At 50.7% G+C, this 17,500-nt stretch overlaps 1 pseudogene across 1 annotated transcript in view; it reads left to right on the top strand.

Annotated features, from left to right (window-relative positions):
• The window catches only part of LOC308165850 (forkhead box protein O6-like), a 37,690-nt pseudogene extending 22,651 nt beyond the window's left edge, over positions 1-15,039 (top strand). The window contains exon 2 of the transcript in view: positions 13,104-15,039. The product of the transcript in view is annotated as a forkhead box protein O6-like (transcript). The remainder of the gene's footprint in view (positions 1-13,103) is intronic.
• Positions 15,040-17,500: the final 2,461 nt, after the last annotated feature.

Raw genomic sequence — 17,500 nt, 5'->3', positions numbered from 1 at the left:
TTGAGTCAGTTCAGGGTGGTGAGGAGGGGAGGAAGGACCCCATGCAAGAATGTGAAATTTACCTCATTGAAAATGAATGGCACCGGAGGTGAAAATGGATGCTTTTCCTCTCAGAAACTCCCCCAAAGCTCCTTAAAAAAAAAACAAAGAAGAAAGGAACTCCGAGCTACCGAAATTCTGGCCCGTTGTTGTCCAGAGGCCCTTCAGCGTGAATCTCTATTCTCTACATTCTATATGAGCTATGAGACATTCATGTTAGAGAGAGGGCTTGTGGGACATCATTCAAACTGTTGCAGTTTTAATGCGAGCTTTTGGACAAGCGTGTGTGTTGTGCGAGGATGTATGTTCATTTATGTGTACCGAAATTGTTTGTAGACATAAAAGCATAAGTATGTTAGTTGTGTTCGCGGGATATCCTCAAGTCGGGCCCTGGAACACAACAGTGGCTCGGAGGGGAGGGGATGGGGTAGAGAGGGGCGAGAGGATTATCTCTTTAACGCGCGGAGAGACGGGGGGACAGGGGGGGGGGGACAGCAGGGCACGACGACAACGAAGACGGGGGCTAGTCTTAATTACGTTTTCAGGAGGCTCTTAAAGGGTCATGGCATGCCTCTACACCCCCCCCCCCCCTCCCCCCCACCCCCTGTTAGCCTCCAAACGCCCCTCCAAAATTTCACTTACCCCCCCACCCACACACACGCACACTCCCCACACACACGCACACTCACTCGCTATCTATCCAGCCATCAGCTCCCCCATCTGGGTCCATTAGCCATTCATGAACACACTCATTAGGGTGGGAGTTGGAAGCGGTTTGCGTTCAGAGCGAGTCTGCGGCTGGAGCGCGGTGATTAATATTTCAGCGTCTCCCGTCGAGGAGCTGAGAGCAAGTTTGCCCCGCTTAGGAGGCTGGAGAGTGTGGCTCAGTGCTTTGCTCTCTCCCTCTCTCCCCCTCTTTCTCCCCCCTCTTTCTCCCTCTACTCCCCCACTTCACCCCTTCTCAGACAGTCTCTACCACTTTCTCTCTCTCTCTCTCACACGCAGACACACATGTATGCAGACAAACGCATCGCACAAACACACACACACACACACACACTCACACACACACACACACACACACACACACACACTCACACACACACACACACACACACACACACACATGCACACACATGCACACACACACACACACACAACACACACACACACACAGCACACAGACCCTAACTCAAACTGACTTAATTGGGCTCTTTTTTGTTTGGGGAAGTGGAGGGAGAGGAGGGGAAGGAGGAGGGGCAAATCCTGTCTTTAGTCCCCCCATCCCCCCCATCCCCCCCATCCCCCCCTCCTCTCTTCCTAACTCGCAGCAGAGGGGTATCTCTCCCTCTCTCATTAGTCTAGACACAGTGGAACAAGCTACCCCAACAGACAGGGGTAGCTGTGGTCCTGGAACACCCCCCAACACACACACACACACACACACACACACGCACGCACACACACACACACACGCACGCACACACACACACGCACGCACACACACACACACACACACACACACACACACGATGCAGAGTGGTTTGTATATCTGTAGATCTGTATACGTATATATCTACTGCTGGTTCATGTAGGAGGCAGCTGTACCGTGACCTTGTGTATTATGCATTCAGCATTATTATTGTTATTGTTATTATTTCCTCATAAGAAATCTAGTCTAGTGTCTAGACCAGTCAGACCCGGCCAGGGGGAAGAGACAGACCATGATAGAGTCAAGATGTAAAAGCATACGGTATATGGGGATGTACAGAACAATAGGTGAAGTGGGGGTTCAGAATGGAATATAAAGTCGTGACGTTAGAATTATAACGTTCTGTCTCCATTTTTTGTCAAAATTTAGTTTTTTTTACATAATCTGATCCATTAGGTGTTTATTAATGCCTGTGTGGTGTTATTTTTTAAATGTTAACATAATGGAATGTAAAAACTTACAGCTCAATATCTCTGAACTGCCCTAAAACGGAGATAGAACCGTATCATTCTAAGCTCACAAAGTGGAATTCCATTGTTCGTTCAACTGGATTTCCCAGAAGTGCTCGAGTCGCCGTCGTTGGTTCCATGTTGAGTCTCCTACGGATCTCCATGTCGAGTCACTTTCAACACTTCTTTTTAAGTTCTTTTGTTCCTCCATTCCTCCTTAATTCTTTTCTCTCTCTTTCTCTAAATGTCTTTTCTCCTTCTCTCCTTCCTTGTAGTAGCATTTCACATGACCATTTGAATCCCCATCATCTCTGTTTCATTTTTTTTTCTCCTTACGCTCTCATGTAGTTGAGTAGTTGATTATAGGCCTCTAAATAAGTGGGGACCATGGGTAGTGTAGTTTTGTGTGGTTTAGAATTCTGAATCACAGTGGGCAGCATCGGGCAGCTAAGGAAGTTCTCTCTTATTAGAGCCGTGCCCCCTACCTCTCTCCCTACCTCACCCCTCCACCTCTCTCTCTCTCTCTTATTAGAGCTGTGCCCCCTACCTCTCTCCCTACCTCACCCCTCCACCTCTCTCTCTCTCTTATTAGAGCAGTGCCCCCCTACCTCTCTCCCTCCCTCACCCCTCCACCCCTCTCTCTCTCTCTTATTAGAGCTGTGCCCCCTACCTCTCTCCCTACCTCACCCCTCCACCTCTCTCTCTCTTATTAGAGCAGTGCCCCCTACCCCTCTCCCTACCTCACCCCTCCACCCCTCTCTCTCTCTTATTAGAGCAGTGCCCCCTACCTCTCTCCCTCCCTCACCCCTCCACCTCTCTCTCTCTCTTATTAGAGCAGTGCCCCCTACCTCTCTCCCTCCCTCACCCCTCCACCTCTCTCTCTCTCTCTTATTAGAGCAGTGCCCCCTACCTCTCTCCCTCCTTCACCCCTCCACCCCTCTCTCTCTCTCTTATTAGAGCTGTGCCCCCTACCTCTCTCCCTCCTTCACCCCTCCACCTCTCTCTCTCTCTTATTAGAGCAGTGCCCCCTACCTCTCTCCCTCCCTCACCCCTCCACCCCTCTCTCTCTTATTAGAGACGTGCCCCCTACCTCTCTCCCTCCCTCACCCCTCCACCTCTCTCTCTCTCTTATTAGAGCTGTGCCCCCTACCTCTCTCCCTACCTCACCCCTCCACCCCTCTCTCTCTCTCTCTTATTAGAGCAGTGCCCCCTACCTCTCTCCCTACCTCACCCCTCCACCCCTCTCTCTCTCTCTTATTAGAGCTGTGCCCCCTACCTCTCTCCCTCCTTCACCCCTCCACCTCTCTCTCTCTCTTATTAGAGTCGTGCCCCCTACCTCTCCCTACTTCACCCCTCCACCTCTCTCTCTCTCTCTCTCATTAGAGCAGTGCCCCCTACCTCTCTCCCTACCTCACCCCTCCACCCCTCTCTCTCTCTCTTATTAGAGCTGTGCCCCCTACCTCTCTCCCTCCTTCACCCCTCCACCTCTCTCTCTCTCTTATTAGAGCTGTGCCCCCTACCTCTCTCCCTCCTTCACCCCTCCACCTCTCTCTCTCTCTTATTAGAGTCGTGCCCCCTACCTCTCCCTACTTCACCCCTCCACCTCTCTCTCTCTCTCTCTCTCTCTCTCTCTCTCTCTCTCTCTCTCTCATTAGAGCAGTGCCCCCTACCTCTCTCCCTCCTTCACCCCTCCACCCCTCTCTCTCTCTCTTATTAGAGCAGTGCCCCCTACCTCTCTCCCTCCTTCACCCCTCCACCCCTCTCTCTCTCTCTCTTATTAGAGCAGTGCCCCCTACCTCTCTCTCCCTCACCCCTCCACCTCTCTCTCTCTCTTATTAGAGCAGTGCCCCCTACCTCTCTCCCTACTTCACCCCTCCACCTCTCTCTCTCTCTTATTAGAGACGTGCCCCCTACCTCTCTCCCTACCTCACCCCTCCACCCCTCTCTCTCTCTCTTATTAGAGACGTGCCCCCTACCTCTCTCTCTCTCTCTCTCTCTTATTAGAGCAGTGCCCCCTACCTCTCTCCCTACTTCACCCCTCCACCTCTCTCTCTCTCTTATTAGAGACGTGCCCCCTACCTCTCTCCCTACTTCACCCCTCCACCTCTCTCTCTCTCTCTCTTATTAGAGCAGTGCCCCCTACCTCTCTCCCTACTTCACCCCTCCACCTCTCTCCTTGTCTCTCCCCTCGGGGGATAGTTGGCAGGGAGCAAGCTGGCTGCTATGGCAACAACAAGAACCCTCCCTCTCCCAAAGGTCTCCTTAGCAACTAGTAGCTTGGCATTGTGGTAATGAGTGTGCCAGGCGCTTTTGTGTGTGTGCGTGTGTGTGTGTGTGTGTGTGTGTGTGTGTGTGTGTGTGTGGATAGACATGTGAGCTATTGCTTGTGTTATCCACAGATTTGAATGTTTTCTATGCCAGTTTAGGTGAGAGCACGAGCATGTGAGAGGTTGTGTGTTGTTGCGTGGTTGTGTGTTGTTGCGTGGTTGTGTGTTATTGCATACAGAGATGCCTTCTGTGTTGGTCTTATTAAAGCAACACACTTCACAAGGATTGATGGGTACCCTACTATAAGTGTGTGTGTGTGTGTGTGTGTGTGCCTGTGTGTGTGTGTGTGTGCCTGCGTGTGTGTGTCTTTCAGCATCTTCTTCACATGCTTTAGTCTGATTGTGGGATGATATCATTCTTCTCCCTGCTATGAAATTGAAGCAATTAAAGAGATGATTCTAGATGATTCTATGAATTTTGCATGCCATGTGCACAGCCCGTGAATGAGTTTCCTGCTCTGGTGAAATTAAATTAAACCCTGAAAATGATGTTTATTAAAGTCTGATCAGAGGTGTGCACTGACCTTTAGAATGCGGGAAATGAGATTCTTATTGTTATGAATGAGATTAGGCGAAGAGTGAGAGAGTGAAAACACATTCATGCACCCTGCATTGATTTCATTGTTGCCCGTCTGTTTCTTTGTATGTGGCAGAGGGCGGTTTCAATATAATCAAATCCACACTCCGCCTGTGGGCCATTAAAAGAGCTCTCTCTCTCTCTCTCTCACACACACACACACACACACACACACAACAACACGCAAATATACAGAAACACACGTAAATATTCAGAAATATAAAAAACACATGGATACACACACATAAATACATACACACATGCACACCTGGCACGCGAGTAGGCCTAGTGCACACACACACACGCACACGTATGCAAGCACGCACACACACACACACACACACACACACACACACACACACACACACACACACACACACTTGTAAACAAAAATAGCTGTAAAAGCCCCAAGAAACGTGTATGACTTTACAATAGAGATTGGGCAAGCCCAGTGGAAAATGTGAGTCTCCTCCTCAGACGATGTGTGTGTGAGCGGCGAGCAGGCGGCAGCCCCCACAGGTAGACCTGCCCCCCCCACAGGTAGACCTGCCCGTCCGCGCACCTGTTGTGTGAACGCTCACAGAGGAGCGCGAGGCTGCCCAAGTGCCCACACCGTCCGTCCCCCAATGGAAAAACAAAACAAACAAAAAAAACCTCACCCTTCCTTTCCCACGTGCCCACATCACCCCACCCTGCTGGCCCCCACCCAGGTTCCCCCAGCAGCCCTGGCGTTGGCGTCAGACGTGATGCCCAGGCGGCTGTGTCCCCGAACCACTCAAGCAGCTCCACCGGAAAAGCCATAACCGTCCTGGCGTACCGAGGCAGGATTTTCCGATCCCCTATCCGGGTGCTCAGATGCTCTGCTAATCTGTTAGCGTCTATTTTTATCCTCCGAAGCGCAGGCAGGCGGCCCTGTGCCCACGCCCCTGGCCGCCACCGTTCCCCCTGGCGAGGAGGAGGAGAGGAGGAGTACAGGCGCTGATTTGCCAGAGACACTGGCTGCAATTAAGGGCACAGCCAAGCAGGAATCCCCTCTACCAACCTTCCATTACGCCCCTCTCTCTCCCCCCCAGGCGCTTCCTCTGACCGAAGCCTGGGTACTTGGCAGCAACACACGACTGTTATACCCTCACTCCCTATCAACCCCTTCTCCCAGAGGGATGTTGTGTTAGCGGTGCCTACAGTCACAGTGCAATAATAAACTGGATTATTATTAAGAGACATAGTCGTGAGACGGGTTAGTGTTGAAAGGGCTTTATGTTATATTTTTTAGAGGGGAACTAAACTCACCTCTGTCATATATGAACTAGAACGGATACAGTAATTCGTGAGCTTAGAATGATAAGGTTCTATCTCCGTTTAGGGCAGTTCAGAGATATTGAGCGTCAAAGTTTTTACATTCCATTATGTTTTATGAGATGGAACCTTTGTATTTTATTAATTACTAACTAAAACATTTCAACATTTCAAAAATAACACCACACAGGCATTAATAAACACCTAATGGATCAGATTATGTAAAAAAATCTATTTTGACCAAAAACGGAGATAGAACCTTATAATTCTAACGTCACGTACTGTTACCCTCGCTCCTCATCAACCCCTTCTCCCAGAGGGACACTGTGTTAGCGGTGCCTACAGGGCGATAATAAACCATATTATTATTAAGAGACATAGTCGTGAGACGGGTTAGTGTTGAAAGGGCTTTATGTTTTTTTTTTTAGAGGGGAACTAAACTCACCTCTGTCATATATGAACTAGAACGGATACAGTAATTGGTACTTGGGTCTGAAGACCGAAGTCTGAAAATAGATAATGGTCAGTTTCTATACAATGGAGGCGCAGCTCGTAAAAGCCCAACCTGATTTCTTTCTCGCCCTGGTTTCTTCGAACACGCCTCGCCATGCCAACACTGCTGTGACTACGGAGACGGAGAGGGAGATTGTGGCATGTGGTGGTGAAGTTACTGTTTCTCACCTCCTAGATAAGAGGAAGGAGACTTCTTTCTTTCGTTTCAACTTGATTGCGGTCCAAAAACACAGGCCCGCCCGTCTGCCCATCTGTCTCTCTTCTTAAAGAAGAAGACTCCCCCTGCCTCCTTCTAAATGGATTTTAATCATCTTGACTCTGGGCTTCGTTCTGCAAAGCAGCACGATCTCTCCCGGCGCGACCATATCCGGCTCTATTCCTTTAGTGCCGTTACCGTATCTTCACTACCATTAAGGCCTTCCTTTAGCCTCACCCCTGCTCTAGATGGGAGAATGCCTACACCTACACCCTCCCCCCCCTCCCCCCTCCCCATTCTTATTAATCCACATGCCTTCTAAATTCTTTATTTCGCATCAAAGGGACAAGGAGAGCCGTGACATCAATCAGAGGAAGCGAATATTTAGCCGCCGCTAATTTCCATCAATAGCCTGGAGACAGGCTTAGCTGACAGAACTCTTTCCTGCGCTGAACAAAACTGCCCCCCCCCCCCCCCCCCCCTCCTCCTCCTCCTCCTCCTCTACAGAGGCAAGGAACGGCATCACAATAAACACAGTTAGTGCCTCTCCTTTTTTCCGCCTTGATACGGGCTTATCAAATGAATGAACGCCATGAAGCAATACGACCATTGACAATGCATAATGGCTCCCTTTCATAGGAAACGGATTGCTAAATTCCGGTCGAGTATTCCGGCAAACGGTTTCACGCTGGTCCCACTTACACCAGATGCTCCTCTTTTTTTAGCAAGAATGCGCCATCCATCCCTTTCGGTTATTTGCATCGGGTGAGTGGTTTCATTTTGGCGGTTCCCACCCATGCCCTCAGTCTTTGGCTAGTCACTCGGGTTCTTACTGAATGAGTGAGTACACAGTACACACACACCACACTCTCCACAAGATGGGGCCTATATAAATTGTTTGACCTGGTTCCTCTGTCCACTCCTCTTGTTGAGCGGGAACCTTGAGTAGGCCGTGTGGGGGGGACGGGGGGGGGGACGGGGGGGGGGGGTAAGGAGAGGGGCCCCCCATTTTGAGGGCATCCCATTGTGTCGCTTGGAGGGTTCTCACCATGGGCCCCACGCTGTATCCCCAACATTCCCCCCCCCCCCCCCCATCCCCCGCCATCCCAGCTGCCCCCTATGCCAGCCAGTAAAGCCAGCCCAGACACTGCCAGCCAGCCCCCCCAAACAACCCCTCCCCCCCCCCCCCCCCCCCCCTCCAAACTGATGCCCTGAGAGTGGCGACAGAGGGGGGCGCATTGGCGTGCGTCACTCTCCTCTCACGCAAGGCGGGAGGGCGCGCACTACTGCCGGCTAGGTGGATAAGGGCATCGCATAGATAGAGCACCATTCTTCATTCTTCAGATAGTCAGATCTTGGTGTATCTATATACAGCCTGGCGCATTTACAGCTTATTAAGTTTAATTGATTCCTGACATTGAATTGGCCACTTCCAAATCCAGATTCCAACAGAGTGGGTGTGTGTGTGTATGTGTGGGGGAAGGGGGGGGGTGGTGGGGGGTGAAGCCGGAATCGATTTGAACAGAGTGAATGAAAGTGAAGATTATTGACCAATGAGACCACCAGAGACGATTTCTTGTTCATTCTCAGAGCCAGGACAAAGCTAGGCTAGAGATTCAAAACAGGAAGTCGCCTGGGTCCTTGACTATGAAGTCACAAGTGGGTGCCCTTCTTGGAAAAAAAGTGCTCTGAGCTTCCCAAGAACACCTGTGTGTTGGAATAGAGCATGAACTTGTCAGACCTTTGGGGGTGAAAAGGTCTTAAGCTCTTAATCTCACAGAGGACAAAGAGGGCTGTGGAGTGTCTTGGCAGAAAGTGACTGAAGGAGTAAATCAGGTATCAGGATCGTGGGCTTCTAATGAGAGTTGAGCCCAAGCCGATTGTCTCTAGGGGCCTACCCTAACCCCGCCACAGGCATTCTCTGCTCCTTCATTAGCTACCATCACTCTATGAACAGATTCCAGATGTTATCCTCCCAATGTCTTGTATGAATGAAAATGTATTTTAAGCAGTTTAATTTGTCTGTAGAGAGGTTTTGGTGGGGTGCTAAGTTGGGGGTGTCCAACTCTGTAAGAGCAAACGTGGGGGGGGGGGAAGTTTGATTCTGACACCCTCTGTGCACTTAATACTAATACTACTAATACTACTAATACTACTAATACTGGGATCAGACGATGCGCCTGTTTGTGTTTGTGTTAGCTCACCCCATCGGTGGATTCATTATTTAGTTTCATCAATAGGTGACGTTAGAATTATAAGGTTCTATCTCCGTTTTTGTCCAAATTGAGTTTTTTACATAATCTGATCCATTAGGTGTTTATTAATGCCTGTGTAGTGTTATTTTTAAAATATTGACATTTTGGAGTTAGTAATTAATAAAATACAAAGGTTCCATCTCACCAAACATAATGGAATGTAAAAACTTTGACGCTCAATATCTCTGAACTGCCCTAAACGGAGATAGAACCTTATCATTCTAAGATCACGAATAGTGTATTGTATGAATGGGTATACTAGTTGGAATCGGAAGTAGCTGCTTGAGCTAAGGTTTGGGATATGTAAGTCTGTGTCATTGTGTGTATCGGATCGGTGTGCTTCATTTGTCTGGTTCTCAAAGCCTGAAGGGCTGAAGAAGAAGAATTTCCATTTGATGAATATTTAATCAACAATAACATTTTCGATTCAGTTCCACCCAGAAGGCCGTGGGGTGAGATACGGCTTAGTCACCCAACAAAGACAACAATCTGAATAAGGTATTCCTCTTGGTTCCGTCTGATGGCAAGAAATACGAAAGCCTTTTTTTTTTTTTTTTTAAACATGGTCTTGAACTCCTTGAATTCCTCCTACTGAATATCCTACATGAACATATGCTTAACAAAGGATGTCCCTATTCCTCCCACTCCCCTCCCCTCCCCTCCCCTCCCCTCCCCTCCCCTCCCCTCCCCTCCCCTCCCCTCCCCTCCCCTCCCCTTTCCCCCTCCCTTCTCTGGTCGCCTCTACTGAACGTATCACGGCGGAGCATCCGGACCGCTCTCTCTCTCTGCTGAGCCCTCTCGGTGTCGCCGCGGTCTCCACCGCCGCTCGCTGTGTGAGACATCCAGCTGGGAGTGCCCCCGAATCAACTCGGGATTAGCCCGGGATTGTCTGGGATTACTCTGGATGGAGTGGGATTAGCAGCGACTGCCTGTTTTCAGGGGCGTTGGAGGGGCATGGGCCGCGGCTATATCATCGCCCCTGACTCAGCCGACACCGCGCCTCTCCCCTCTGAGTGGGAGGAGGCGGCCAGGCCGGGGCCACACCCACGTCGGGGGGCACCTATAACCTGCCTCAGCTATTCTTAGCCTCAACCCACACAAGCAGAAACAGGATGACTGAGAAACAACCTGTGGTTTTCTGAGAAAACAGGAAGACAGGATGGCACATAGGCTTGGCTTGACTACTGCTACTGTCATCGTTGTGGTGGCCGCAATCGCAATCTCCCAAATCTCTAGCAGGTGGATTCATCAGATAAAGAGGGTTAGGGATGATGGGGAAATCCGTCCAGCTTATATGTACATGGCTCTTACCATGTCCATGTCTTGTGAAATGACAATACTCTCGTGACGATGACAGGGGGGATCTGGTATGAGGGTGACACAGTTGGTTGGCCTGGGTATCCCCTAGCAGACTGGTGCACAGCCCAGATGAAAGGCTGCTTACAGTTGGAAACACCGGCATCAAACAAACGCCTCTCTCTCTCTCTCACTCTCTCTCTCTGTCTCTCTCCCTCTCTCTCTCTCTCTGTCTCTCTCTCTCTCTGTCTCTCTCTCTCTCTCTGTCTCTCTCCCTCTCTCTCTCTCTCTCTCTCTCTCTATCTCCCTCTCTCTCTCTGTCTCTCTCCCTCTCTCTCTCTGTCTCTCTCTCTCTCTCTTTCTCCCCCTCTCTCTCTCTCTCTCTCTCTCTCTCTCTCTCTCTCTCCCTGCCTAACCCCCTCCCCCACCCTCCCTCATCCTTTCTCTCTCCACACACACACACACACACACACACACACACACACACCGCACGACAATATGATATACCTCCGCTGCACGTTTACCCGGTTGCCAAGGTTACCCAACGCCGGAGGTGTCACAGTCAGGGAGAGACAAACCAAAGGAGGCATTCACAGATCACCTGAATTCACTCTCTCTCCCTCCCTCCCTCCCTCACTCTCGCCTCTTCTTTTCGTGGCTCCCGCAATTTGATTTACTTGTACTCCTACTGTGCAATTCAGCCTGAATACAAGTAATCTGACATAATGGTGATGGTGTGTAGGAACGTATACACTCAATCTGAAACTATCTATTATACCAGTGTGTATCTCTTATCCACGGGGTCTCTTGGCCATTGTTGATTGAAATGTTTTGCTTTCCAAGCGTCAGAATACCAACCGCCACAACGGCAGCAAAAACAGCAACAACTCGTGGCGTTAGAATTATAATGTTCTAATCTCTATCTAATGCCTGTGTGGTGTTATTTTTTTAAATGTTGACATTTTTGAGTTAGTAATTCATAAAATACAAAGGTTCCATCTCACAAAACCTCAATATCTCTGAACTACCCTAAACGGAGATAGAACCTTATCATTCTAAGCTCACGAACTGACGGTTGTTCCTCTGAAGGCATCTCTCAATGTTACTCCAGCCTTGAGGTTTAAACATGGACAAGACGTCCAGCTATACCCTCCACAAGTTGATTTCTGAGAAGTGAATGAATTTGCAGTCGCTACAGTGAATAACATACAACAGTGTGAATTAGTTCGTCATTGAGTCAGTGTGCATTGACATGGAAGAGAATGAGCGGGGAAAAAAAAAAAAAGGATAGAAGCTGAAGACAGACCTGAATAGAACATAGTTATTACAGTATGTTTGATACACAGAACACAAAAGAGGGAAAGGAGAATAATATGCTGTGAGAAAAAGCGAGAGAGGTGGTGAGAACGTCGAGAGAGACGATTATACACAGAGAGAGAGAGAAGAGAGAGAGAGAGAGAGAGAGAGAGAGAGAGAGAGAGAGAGAGAGAGAGAGAGTGGGTGGGCGTGCTGGAGATAGGGGATACATCCATTAGCCTTGCTCTCATGGCTCAATCTTCCGATACATCCTCCCACCCACTCAGGCCATGAGAGAGAGAGAGAGAGAGAGAGAGAGGGGAGCCTGGCATCAGTCCAGGCTGGCACAGACTTCAAACACAGCCCCAGCCCAGGCACATCAAACCAGGGATTAGCTTACATCCACCAGGCTGAGGAGAGGAGAGGAGAGAAGTGGAGGAGAAGAGAGAAAGAGGAAAGAGAGGGAGAGAGGGAGGAGGGAATACCCTCAGAATCATAGATATGGACACAGTTGCTTTCAGTTCAGAGACACTTCAGTCTCCAACTGAGGTTAATTCAAATTGAGATGGTTTCACATTCATTCACTCATGTGCCTGGTTTCAGCTGGCTAGTCCTCTCTCTGGTGTCTCTGGCAACTATCATCTGAAAGCTTCTTCTAAGAGTCTGCTAAGCTATTTAGACTGTATAGAGCTGAGAATTGATTTTCTGCCCTCTGCAGTTTGGTAGGCACACATAACTCGTTTGGGTATCCATGATCGCCGCTCAGCTGCTAGCTGCTAGCTGCTAGCTCTGTGACTCTGTGATATCAACTGTCTGATATGTATCGATCAGCCAGGCCTCTCAAGAGAGAAGCCATCCCCCCGGTGGCGTCGATACGTGTGAGATACTCCATCTAAATAGTCCTTAGTAGGGAGCAACTAGAAGGTAGTCTTGTGAACAGACTGAAAGTGGTATATACGTCTTCAAGGCTCCATCATTAACAACACACACATCTTTTCAATTTCCTCAAATGGTTGCTTCGGTCAATATGTTTCAAAAGAAATGACGGTGAACCAGTTATGAACAATGTATCTTGAAAACTCTCAACTAACCTTTCTCCCTTTCTTTCTCTCTCTCTCTCTCTCTCTCTCTCTCTCTCTCTCTCTCTCTCTCTCTGTCTATCTGCAGAACTCTATCCGACACAACCTGTCAGTCAATATGTTTCAAAAGAAATGACGGCGAACCAGTTATGAACAATGTATCTTGAAGAACTCTAAACTAACCTTTCTCCCTTTCTTTCTCTCTCTCTCTCTCTCTCTCTCTCTCTCTCTCTCTCTCTCTCTCTCTCTCTCTCTCTCTCTCTCTCTCTCTCTCTGTCTGATCTGCAGAACTCTATCCGACACAACCTGTCCCTCCACACGCGTTTCATCCGCATGCAGAACGAGGGCACGGGCAAGAGCTCCTGGTGGATGCTCAACCCGGAGGGGTGCAAGAACGGCAAGGCCCCCCGCCGGCGAGCCGTCTCCATGGACAACACCAGCACCAACAAGTACCTGAAGAGCAAGAGGCCGGGTCGGCCGGAAGAGGGTGGGCAGACCGGGCATCGGGGCTGGGTCGGCCGCGGTGGCGGGGGTGGGGGTGGGCCTCCAGGCGTCTCCCGAACAGGGTAGCCCCCCAGGGGGGAAGCCCCTTCCAGGCAACGGGGTTTGCACCGGGGGGACGGAGGGCGAGTTCGACGCTTGGACGGACCTCCACTCCCGCGGGAGTTCGTCGACCTCCACCCTGAGCGGGCGTCTGTCACTGTCGCCCATCCTGGCCGAAGGCGAGCTGGAGGAGCCGGGAGAGGAAGGAGGGCTGTCGTGTTCCTCCGCGTCCCCCCACCTCTACCCCTCGCCCTCCTCCAGCGCCCGATCTCCGGCCGTGGGGGCCGGAGGAGGAGGAGGAGGAGGAGGCCACGGCCCCGGCCCCCCCTCCGTGGAGCAGCTCCCCCAGCTGGCTAACCTGACCGGGGCGATCAGCCTGGAGGAGAGGAGGCTACACTCTCTGGAGGAGGGGGGCGGCGGCTACACCCACCACCTCCATCAGCAGCAGCACCAGTCGGCTCCTCCACCGCGACACCCCAAGCACCCCCCCCAGGTCTACCACTACAGCTCCGGGGTCAAGAGCCAGGGCTCCTACTGCGGCACGGTCTACAGCCAGACGGGCATGGGGGGCATGGGCATGCTGCTGCGCCACCACTCCTCGCCCATGCAGACCATCCAGGAGAACAAGCCGGCTAGCTTCGCCGGCACCATGCGGACGGCGTACTCGGGCACCAACGCCCTGCAGAGCCTGCTGACAGGTGGGGGGGGTCCGGGTGGGGGGGGGCAGCCGTACTGTGCCAAGGACATGATGCTCGGTCAGGAGAGGGGGGACACTCACCCCATGATGCCCCCCCCCCCCTCCACCAACGGAGTGAGCTCCAACCATCATAGCCACCACAACGCCGGGCTCAACAACGGACACAACAGTCACAACAGCCACAACAACAGTGGAACTCACCCTAACCACCCTAACAACTCGGCTCACAACAGCCATAACGGAACACACAGCCATAACCCCAACAACACGCATAACCATAACCCTGTAACCAGCCACAACAACCACAGTCACAACCACAACAACCCCTCCTCACACAACCACGGCCTCGGCCATAACGCCAGTCAGAGCCACAACCACAACACTCACACGCCCCCCCGAGCGCCAGCATTGGCCCCTCGCATCAGCAGCGGTCACCTTCAGCCATACGGCCACAAAGCGCCCTACCTGTACAGCCCCCCTTCCCACGCGCACCTCCCCGCCTCCACCACCCTGCCCCCCAACCCCGCCGGGATGCTGGGCATGCCCCAGGACTCCACCTGCCACCTGGCCACCGCCCCCCACCCGCACCCCCGTCACTTACCCAACACTTACCCCAGCTCCCAGCACCAAGGCATGGGTGACGGACCCTACCTCCAGGCCCAGGGGATGGGGGGGGGAGGAGGCAGCTTTCACGGCTATCACCAGCCTCACCCCCATCCCCACGAGAGACTACTACCGGCCGACCTGGACCTGGACATCTTCCACGGGAGCTTGGACTGTGACGTGGAGTCGATCCTCCTCCACGACATCATGGACTCCGGGGAGGAGATGGACTTCAACTTTGACTGCTCCCTAGCACAAGGCGTGGGCATAGGCATGGGCATGGGTATGGGGGTGGGCATGGGGATGGGTATGGGTATGGGTGTTGGCGGACTTGCAGGCCCTCAGCCGGCCCACAACAATCAGAGCTGGGTGCCGGGCTGACGCTTCCTTATCCTTACCCACACAAAGCCACAGGTTTTCTCCCCCTAGGCTCCCCAAGACTCTACTACCCACAAAGCACTGTGCTAGACTGTGACATTCCTGGACTAACACAGACAAGACCGAGGGCAAACACTCAGTCACTCCCACTCCCCCTCTATGTTGGTTTAACCATGCCCCCTCAATGCCACTGTATCTCTCCCTCTGGGTTTCTACTCCAGCTCATGTCACATTGGTTTCTCTCACATCAGTCGTACTGTGATGACAATCTCTCCCCACTGTTGTTTCCCAAAGTCTCCCTCGTCTACCATGAGACCTGAACTCACACAGCACTTTAAAACAAGTGGGTCAAAGACCACAGCTCACCTCTCAACCAGTACCATGCAGAGCTTTGGTTGTTCACTAGGTGGGTCCACATTATTGGACATTAACAAATCTAAAAAGATGAATGGACGTGCTCACTATAGTGGGGATTCCATTGCTAATGCTCTACCTTCACTGTAAGTAGTGAGGTCAAAATACCATGAAAATCTTTTTTCAAGGTCCTTGTAGGTTCATCATGTGATCTCTCTAAATCTCTCTAAACCGGCCTAGTTTTAGGAAAAAATTATATCAGTTTCTTTTTGACAGACTCTTACTACCTGTGCCTCCACGACGACCTAATTGAAAACAAAAGAACATCTGGTGCTCACTGTGCAAGTGAAAGATGTCTGTGTTTTGGTGTCCTTATTCCAATGTTCTGGAAAAAAGCTAAAATTATTCGAGGGAATCTATGGATACCTACTAATAAGCTACTTCATGAATAGCTAGAGGAGAAAATGGTGCATCAACCTTGCCTCACCTGGGCGTCTGGTGCCAGCTTTTCTCGTTAAATTTGCTCTTCCTCTCTCTCTCTCTCTCTCTCTTTCTCTCTCTCTTCCTCTCTCTCTCTCTCTCACCCCCTCTTTCTCTCTTTCTCTCTCTCTCCCCCCCCTCTCTCTCTCTTCCTCTCTCTCTCCCCTCTCTCTCTCTCTCTTTCTCTCTCTCCCCCTCTCTCTCTCTCTCTCTCTCTTTCTCTCTCTCCCCCTCTCTCTCTCCTGCCAGCGGAGAGACAAAATGATCATCCCTCACAGACCCATTAATGTGGCTTGATTGAAATTCAGCATCTTGCTTTTAATCTCCAAAGTGATGCTGCAGCGATGCATCATTATTGTGAGCCGAGCACAGGCAGCGTCCTCCCTCCCATCCCTCACCCTGCGTCGCCGCCACACTAACTTAATGTGCCGCTCGCTGCGAGGCGGCCATGATTAACGCCAAGTCATCCGGCACTGAAGGTGAGCCAACCCTCGCCGTCTCGTCTGTCCGTCTGTCCGCAAAGGGCACGGACCAAAACAAAAACAAAAACAAAACAGAGTACGTAGACTAGAGGTTCTACCGAAAGCAGGATAATCATCTCCCTTTAGGATTCTTTTCGGGGGCGTTGTGTGTCTTAAACGGGTTGAGTATTGTATTGTGAGTCATCACATTCATCTGTATTTTGTGTTCTCTCTCTTCCATATACCTTATCAGGGCTGACTTGTGTTTGGGACCTGGGTGTGGGTTTTAGACTGCTTCAAAGGGGTGGGGCCACAAGCTTAGAGGAGCGAAACGATGGTAAAAACAATCAGCCAATCAGATTGGCATTAATCTCTGTCAAACAGGGTCGCTCCATCCATCCATCCATCCATATCCAACGTTATTCCAGCGTGTTTCTTCTTTTGTCGTTGGTTCTCTCTCGTTGTTGTCATTGTAATGTTTGAAATTCTAAGGACAAACAGGGACAGGGTTATTATGGGTGTCTATGGCATGGGACAGACAGGTGATGAAAAGATGTCGGGATTGTGACCCCCCCCCCCCCCCCCCCCTCCCCTACCATCCCCCCCACCACCACCACCACCCCCTGCCCCTCCACTCCCCTCCAACAACCATATTGTACCGCATTGCCCACGTTGTCCGTGTGTAAGTTAATGGGGAGTCCTAGCGTAACTCTAGCTACCACACTCTAGTTCTGCACAAGCCTTGGGAGAGAGAAGAGAACGTTCTTTCAAGAACTGCAAACAGGGAGGAAACGGGGACGTACCACGTACCATTAGGTCAAAGGTGGCAACTGTGGCATAGACTATCAGAGATGAACATCCGTATTTTAAGGATGCACACTTTTTAATCTCAGTATGTGAAATATGTTTGGAAGAAGTCCTCGGAAAAAAAAAAAAGCTCTCCGTATTTGGAGTTGTCGTAGCTACTGTGCTACAAAGGTTTAGTGTTGCCCTGGATTATTGGAAATAGAGCTTATATGATACCTAATTTTATTAAACATATATTTATTTATCAAAATAAAGTGGGTCTTCGTCAACACTGAGTGTGGTAGTTTGTGAGCCGACCCCCATTTCCTGTTTTTAATTTCCGTCGTCTTTGTCGTCGTGTGTCACTCTTTCCTTTACAGTTT

Source organism: Nansenia antarctica (assembly GCF_963989245.1).
Source record: "Nansenia antarctica genome assembly, chromosome: 10".
NCBI lineage: Eukaryota > Metazoa > Chordata > Actinopteri > Argentiniformes > Microstomatidae > Nansenia > Nansenia antarctica.
Note: the sequence above shows the minus strand (reverse complement) of the source record. Positions and strands in the feature narration are given on the sequence as shown.